Genomic DNA, 8,087 nt, shown 5'->3' with positions numbered 1-8,087 from the left:
GTGCAGAATTACTGTTTTCTTTTGGGGGTGTTCTTTCACTCTGATTTTTCATATATCCTGAGCTCTTTCACTGATTCCTTCTCATCTGGAGCAGATTTTCTTTCTTACTTCTGGATTTTCTTTGTTTAGATCAGTGATTTTCAGCTGGCATACTGTGAAAAGATCTTAGGTATGCCACAAACATTTTTAAAGATCATTAAATAAATTATTTTTCAAAAGACATTCAAAGCACAGCAATTATATTCTTTTTCTTACTCCATTTTTTTATCAACATAATTTCAATGTGCTGCAGAAGTTTAACTATAGGTTTAAGTGTGCTGTGAGAGGAAGAAAAAAGGTTAAAAAACAATGGCTTGGATAAAGGCAACCTAATTTAATCTCTGAGAGAGTGGTGGTGCATGTAAGACTCAGCCACAAGCTATATGATTGAGTCAGTAAATGCTGTAAAGGGTATGCAAATTGAGCTCCCTTTCAGTAGTTGGTGCTTACTGGAAGGAACAAGCTGCAATGTTGATATTGTTTTATTTATTTATTTATTTATTTATATTTTTTAAGACAGAGTCTCAGTCTGTCGCCCTGGGTAGACTGCCATGGAGGCATAGCTCACAACAACCTCAAACTCTTGGGCTCAAGTGATTCTCTTGCCTCAGCTTCCCCAGTAGCTGGGACTGCAGGTGTCTGCCACAAAGCTGGGCTCATTTTTCTATTTTTAGTGGAGGCAGGGTCTCCTCGCTCTTGCTTAGGCTTCTGAGCTCCTAAACTCCTGAGGTCTAGCAATCCACCCACCTCGGCCTCCCAGAGTGTTAGGATTATCAGCTTGAGCCAGTCCCACCCAGTCCCACCTGTAATGTTGATTTTTGGTCCTGTGACCAGTTCTTGTCCCTCAGAAGAAGCACTTGATTGCCCCAGGTGGTGGGTGGGGCCCTGAAACATGAGGTGAGTTCTATTTCCTGCCACAGAAGAGGTAGGGTGGGGAGTATGGCTGGGTAGGTCTGAGTTGTGTGAGCTTGCCCTCAAGTTCCACCAAAGGTGACAGAGGCATCTGTTTCAGCAGGGGTCAAAGGTCTGATCCCAGCTTCCAGGCAAAGGTATCAGGGAAGGGCCACACTGGCCTTGCCCACTCACAAGTCTCTCCTCTTTGCCCCCAAGTGATACAAATGAGACATGTGGATAAAGGATTTAGCCTGTAGGCCCATCCCTGGTTCCCTGAAGACTAATTCTTGACCATGCCAGGGAGAAGCAGGTTGGTCCTGAGAGAGGATACCCGAGAAGGGTGAGGTCTAGGAGAACAGGTCTTCTCAAGGAGACCACAAGGATACACCTGCAGGGTCCTCTCAATGGTGACTCAGCTCTTGGGAATTTATAAACTTAACTTTCTGGAACTTGAAAATTTCCAAGTTCTGTGAAATCCTGTAGTTGTGTAGGGGTGGGAATAGCATCTCCTGCTTGATTCAAACTGGCCAATGAGAAGGGTACTGGTGGGGTGGAACTTTTTGACTGTTGATAAAAAGGGAAAGATCAAGCCAGTCGGGGAGCGTGGCCATTTGGAATTCTTCTATGCTGTAAGCTCCCAGCTGGTAAATAAAGCCCTTCCTTTTATAAATGTGGTATTTGGGTGCTCTTTCTCTCCTTAGGGCCTCATCTTCCTGCAACATTTTTGGTTCCCTGACCCGGAAGCGAGGTCTCCCCAGAGAGAACACGCACCTGGTAGTTGCTGCTAATCCTCTGAACACCGATGTGGGGGCCCCTGATTGCCCTGGGCCAAGTGAACCACTGAGCGTGCCAGGGAGGCAGTTTGGCCTCCCTGTGTGGATGCCTCAACGGGGCTGAGAAAGGACCCCCTTCGGCAGGTCTTCAAGGAGTCAAACACAAGGAGGAACTGGCACCTACCCAGGGAGACGTCTAAGCAAGGTATGATCTATCTGGGAGTCCCACTACAGTTTTAGTGGAAGAAGGAGCCTGATCAACTCCTTGGGCATTAGATCGCTGGCAGGTCTGTTGAGAGGTGTATGAGAGTGTGTGGATGTGGTGTGAGAGAACTCCGAGGGTGGAGTTAGACCTCCCTTCACAGGGCCTAGGGGAGTGTTAGTTTGCCTTCTATGGCTAAGTGGCAGCTTGAGTGGAAAATTGAGGCTGCCCAGGTTAAGAAATGGGTTGGAATTTGTGCATGTGAGTGCTTGGAGAATGACTGAGATGGGTAACAATAGGTGGGTTTTCTCCCCCCACCCCATTCATGGGGTGAAACGAATGTGTGAGTGTGTCCTTCTTCCATGCTCCAACTTTGCCCCCTGGATATTCTGAGAGAAATTGGAAGTTCCAGGTTTTCTGCTTTCTGTCTTTGGTGGCGGCCATGTGGCCATGCGGGTCTTGGGAGAAAATGAAAAGACATTAGAAAGGATGTTATTGTAGTTTTGTTACTGGAATTTCTTCAGTGAGTCTTTGGTCTCAGGAATTTGAGAACTGAGCCCGCGAGCTACAGATCAGTGATAAAATGGGATTTTGTTGGACTAAGGGGCATGCAGAGAGAGTGGAGAGTGCCAGAGCTATTGGCAGAGGGGTTGTGCCTTGGAAAAAGTTGTGGTTCCGGCAGTCCAGTGAGCTCTGGATGGCCCTTGAAAATCTGGGGGAGAGTGTGTAAATCTCATGCTGGGCAGGGCTGTATCCATATCAGCAACAGGTCACCAAGGTGAACAGCCTCTGGAAGGGGGAGGAGGCCCAGGTCAGAGGTTTCCTGCATGAGTCCTTTGTCTAGGGGTAAATAATTGGCCCTGAGAGATATTTTGGCCAGGACTTGGTAGATGGAAAAATACCTTTACAAACTGAAGGGGTGTTCTAGCAAATGAATGAATGCAGCGCCTCATCCTGGACAAGGTTACTAGGTCTTTGCGGTGGTTTTGGTCTGGGGAGGGGATTAGGGGGTGTGCTCCTTAGTCAGGGTGGGGCCATCCAAAAGGTTTTGGGCTGCTTTGTTCATGACCTTCCTGGGGCTCAGAGGGTTTGTACCTAGAGAGGGGAGTCTGATATCTGAGCTCACCTGAGCCTGAAAAATGGGGGTTCCCTGTCCAGCCCTGAGTGGGAAAATCCTGTATCAATATTATATCTCATAAAATGTCTCTCATTTGTAAAATGTAATAATTTGGTTGTTTAAATTGTTGGGGAAACTGGGTCTTTGTCAAAGGGTAAGATTCTTGCTTTTTAAACCTTCTGATTATCAGTTTGGGCGAGTGAATGGGTGACTTCATGATAAACTGGGATCCTGTTTTGTGGGAAGTGAGTTTTTGAGAGTTAAGAGAAATTAGACAGAAAGGAGAATGGCATTGTGTAAAGAAAGAATCTTGTGTGATAAATTTTGTCCTAAAAGAGAATAGTTGTGTAAGAAAGTGAAAGGCAGGGCAAAAGTGAAAAAAAGTTTAGAATGTTTGTAGGTTGTCTGTGCAGGTTAAATGAAGCTCATAAAAGAGAATTTGTGAAAGAATTTACATGTGATCCAGTTGATATGTATTTCCTTTAAAATCTTTCAGCTTGTAATCTTATTTGAACCAATGTTTTAGGCCTTTGATATTTGACAAACCTTCCAAAATCAAAACTCTAAATTTGGGGCTTGGTGCCTGCAGTGCAGTGATTGCAGCGCTGGCCACGTGCCTCGAGGCTGGCGGGTTCGAACTTGGCCTAGGCCAACAAAACAAAAATGAAAACAAAAAAACCACAACTCTAAATTTGGTGTTCTTGAAATATTAAGACCACTGAAAGTCATAGGAAAACAAATTAAACTTATTCAATTTATTAAAAATGTATAGGAAACAATGTCACATATGAAATGGTTATTAATTTTGTATGGGTTATGGTTATATATATGTTCCAATATTATAAAGCACTGGTCTGTCCTCACCTATAAAGCACTGGTCTATCCTAGCATACATTGTCGATAATAATTTTAATTCATCTTAAAAAAGAAAGTGTTTTTTTATGTAACTGGCTGAGTCCAAAGTTTATCCTAAAAAGAAAAAGAAATATTGAGAGAGGCTGATGAATTCTCTTGAATTCAAATTCCTGATGTCTTTGGAAATTGAGTACCTTTGGACTAAAAGCAGACTTTCAGAACATTCATTGGAAAGTTAACATGTCTATGAGTATTGCTAACCTAACTTCAAACAGAACAGAAATCAGTTACGTGGAACTGGGCTAGTTTGTTATGGCTTTTTGTTCAAAATATTGTTGATTCTATCTATGTTCTTTTTTCTAGAAGCCAAGAAAACCATTTTCTGTCTGTTGAGCTATTTGTAGCTTTTTAAGCAATGAATGTACTTATGAGCAGAATTTGAAACATGTATTTTTTCTCTCTCCTTGATTTCTCCAGAATTTGAAAGCCATTCGTAAGTATTCTTAATTTCTGACAACACATAAGTATCGCATAAGTTCAATAAGAATCTGTTTTGTTCTATAGGACATGATGAAGGCCCTGGTTATTTTATCAAGGCTTTGGCTGGAGTAGCATTTCCAGAGGTGTCCAGACTGCGTTAGGAATTCAGGTTGACTTTATAAGGCCAATTTAAAAAATGTCCTCTGGAAAACTGGCCAGATACCCATCAGTATAATTTCCTGATCTGTGGTAAGTAACGAAGGTCGCTTACTGCTGACGGGTCCAGGAATCAAAATGCGCTTGGGCACCTCAAGAGAAGAGGAATTTACCCAATGCATACAGGTATCTAATGGCATAGATGAAACCTGGGCTCATGAAAGGCTTTCAAGGAAGTCCAGCCTGAGATTCCTTATAAAAGGTTCCAGCAAAGCCAATTGTAAAGGAAAGAAGAGCCTCAATGGCTAATAATTAATTATTCTTACTGCACTTTGTGCAAATAATCAGACCCAGTATACTGAAGGTATAGTTTATTTTGGCAACTAATTTCATTCTGCTATAATTTTTCTTTAGTAAAGAGAGAAATTAGAGAGAGAAAAATGATTCAAAGAGAAAGGAGGCTGTGGCCTACCTATATTAAATCCCAGCCTTGTCTGTACTGTCAATTCATAAAATGAGACATAACTGTTTTACTAAATTGATCTGTTAAATGAGACTAAGAGACTGACCAAAGAGTCGCCTGTTGGCTACACTGGAAAAGTTTGTGTAGTAGTAAATATTATCTACTGTGTCTATATAGATACCTCAGGAAAAAATAAAACCTAAAATGAGAAATTCCCAGTGAATGGTGTAACTAACACTGCATCCTGCTGTGCCTAATCTGTATATTCTGCTGAGTCTGCTGCCAGCAGAAGTCAAGTGGCCCACTTGCTTGGACTTAAAAAGATGCCTTTTTCAGTATAAATAAGGCTGGCTCCAGGAAGCCAGATGCTGTTTGCTTTCCAGTGGGACAGACCAGACACGGAAACTGCGATCCAGTACATGTGGACCAGTTACCACAGGGGTTCAAAACACCCATGATTTTTAGAAAAGCTCTGGCTTGGGCGGCGCCTGTGGCTCAGTGAGCAGGGCGCCGGCCCCATATACCGAGGGTGGCGGGTTCAAACCTGGCCCCGGCCAAACTGCAACAACAACAAAAAAAATAGCCGGGCGTTGTGGCAGCCGGGAGTTGTGGCTACTCGGGAGGCTTAGGCAGGAGAATCGCCTAGGCCCAGGAGTTGGAGGTTGCTGTGAGCTGTGTGACGCCACGGCACTCTACTGAGGGTGATAAAGTGAAACTCTGTCTCTATAAAAAAAAAAAAAAAAGAAAGAAAAGCTCTGGCTTATGACCTCCAGAAATTCCTGGCTGAGGAATTAGAATGTGTGCTGTTCCAATATGTCAATGACCTCCTTTTAGGGCACCCTACCCAGGAGGGCTGTGCCCGAGGCATGGACTGTCTTTTATGACAACTAGAGGTATGTGGATATATAGTGTCCAAATGAAAGGCCCAGATTTACCAGCAGCAAGTACGTTATCTAGGATTTACTATCCGACAGGGTAGAGGTATCTAGGCATGAAATGGAGGCAGGTCATTAATTGCCTCCCACCCCCACAAACCAAAAGCAGGTTCGGGAATTCTTAGGCGCAGTCGGCTTTTGTCCTCTTTTGATCACCCAACTTTGCTGTCTTGGCTAAGCCCTTGTATGAGGCAACTACAGGAAAGGAAGGAGAGCCCTTAGAATGGGGAGGAGAACAGGAATGTGCCTTCTCCCAGCTAAAGATGAGGCTGATAAATGCACCTGCACTGGGGCTACCAGAGTTGGCCAAGCCCTTCACTCTGTATATTTCAGAGAGAGGAAAGATGCCTATAGGTGTGTTAACCCAGCTGGTTGGGTCCTGGCCAAGGCCTGTAGCTTACCTCTCTAAGCAGTTGGATGGAGTGGCATAAAGAAGCCCACCCTGCTTCCCGGGCTCTAGCCGCTACTGCTCTCCTTGTGCAAGAAGCTGATAAGCTGACTGTAGGGCAGGATCTCAGAGTGAAAGTACCCCACTCTGTGGTCACTTTAATGAATATGAAGGAACATTTTTCACTCTCTAATGCAAGAACACCCTGAACCCAGCCATGCTCCTTCCAGTCAGTGGAAGAGAGACTGAGCATGACTGTACAGAAGTTATAGATAACGTGTACTCTAGCAGACCTGACTTGCGTGACCAGCCCTGGACAGTTGCAAACTGGGACTTGTATGTAGACTGAAGCAGTTACATGACGGTGCAAGGTGAGCAGCGAGCTGGGTATGCAGGGTTACCCTAACAGAGGCTGTAGAGGCTAAGCCCCTACCCCAAGGAACATTGGCTCAGAAGGCTGAGTTAATTGCCTTGACTTGAGCCTTAGAACTAAGTCAAGGGAAACATGTGAATGCGCTTCTGACTCTCCAAGTATGCGGAACATTGTACAAGGAGAAGGGACTATTAAATTCTGGGGAAAAGGACATTAAGTATCAGCAGGAGATACTTCAGTTGCTAGAGGCAGTATGGAAACCCTGGAAGGTGGCAGTGATGCACTGTTGTGGACATCAAGGAGATGCTTCCACCATCACTAAAGGGAACACTAGGGTTGGTGCTGAGGCAGAAAGAGCTGCATCCCAACTGTACCAGGTGTCGTTAGTGGCTCCCCTCATCCCACGGGTTCTGGAGCTCTCACCTATCTACTTCCCGGGAAGAGAAGGAACAGTTGGCAGCAGAGAGGAGCCAGGAAATGGAGACAGAATGGATAAAGATGCCAGATGGACAAGTAGCAGTCCCTCAGGTTTTAGGAGCCCCCGTGGTGACAAGAGTATGATGAAGTTACTGGGCTGGTACCTCTACATCTCCCACCTGGCAGCCCTGGCCAAAACCATCAGTCTACAGTGTGTCACCTGCAACCAGTTCAACGTGCGCCAAGGACTGATGGTACCCCCAGGAATCCAGTCGTATGAAGCAATGCCTTTAGAGAACTTCTAGGTAGACTTTACTGAAATGCCCAGGTTTAGAGGGAACAAGTACTTGCTGGTGATGATCTATCAGACTTGGAATAGGTAAAAGCCTTCCCCACCAGGATAAAAAGAACTCCTGAAATAGTAAAAGTATTGCCCAGAGAAATCGTCCCATGGTTTAAGTTGCCATTCTGGTTTAAATTTGACAATGGGCTTGAAAGACTTGGGGCAGGACCCCCCACTCTGCCCTGAGCGATGACAACCCCAATCACCCACAAGAGACGGCACTTGATGCAATCAGCAAGAGGATTTTATTCCAGCATGCTGGGGCTTAACTCGCAACTCTTTTAGGAGCAGAGGAGTCAAGCCCTGAACAGCAGGTTTTACAAGCTTATAAAGGCAAAAACCACAAAGTAGGGAGGGGTAGCAGACATAGCAGGGGCTTTAGGGAGGGGTAGCAGACATAGCAGGGGCTTTTCCAGATAAGAAGAACTCTGGTTCATTACTCATCTGTCTTCAGACAAGATCAGCAGTTAAACATTTGCTTAGCTTTTTTCTTTCAGAACCAGTTACCTGTTATCTGCTTCAGCTCGGGGCTATTTCCTAGGACAGTTACAAAAGGTCACAATCTTATGGTAGGGGGCGAGAAGTGCTGCTACATGGCTGTTCCTCCCCCCCCTTTTTTGGATTTGGTAGTACTTTCCTTCATTCCCCCATT

At 44.8% G+C, this 8,087-nt stretch overlaps 1 protein-coding gene across 1 annotated transcript in view; it reads left to right on the top strand.

The window, feature by feature from the left end:
* The first annotated feature begins 1,183 nt into the window (after nucleotides 1–1,183).
* Nucleotides 1,184–8,087, top strand: part of LOC128564534 (guanylate cyclase D-like) — a 77,499-nt gene continuing 70,595 nt past the window's right edge. Inside the window, exons 1-2 of the mRNA XM_053559979.1 lie at nucleotides 1,184–1,243; nucleotides 1,635–1,911. The gene's annotated coding sequence lies outside the window, so the exon portion shown is untranslated. The remainder of the gene's footprint in view (nucleotides 1,244–1,634; nucleotides 1,912–8,087) is intronic.

The sequence above is a fragment of the Nycticebus coucang genome, chromosome 14 (assembly GCF_027406575.1).
Source record: "Nycticebus coucang isolate mNycCou1 chromosome 14, mNycCou1.pri, whole genome shotgun sequence".
In the NCBI taxonomy this organism is placed as follows: Eukaryota; Metazoa; Chordata; class Mammalia; order Primates; family Lorisidae; genus Nycticebus; species Nycticebus coucang.
This window is presented reverse-complemented; position numbering and strand designations above follow the sequence as displayed.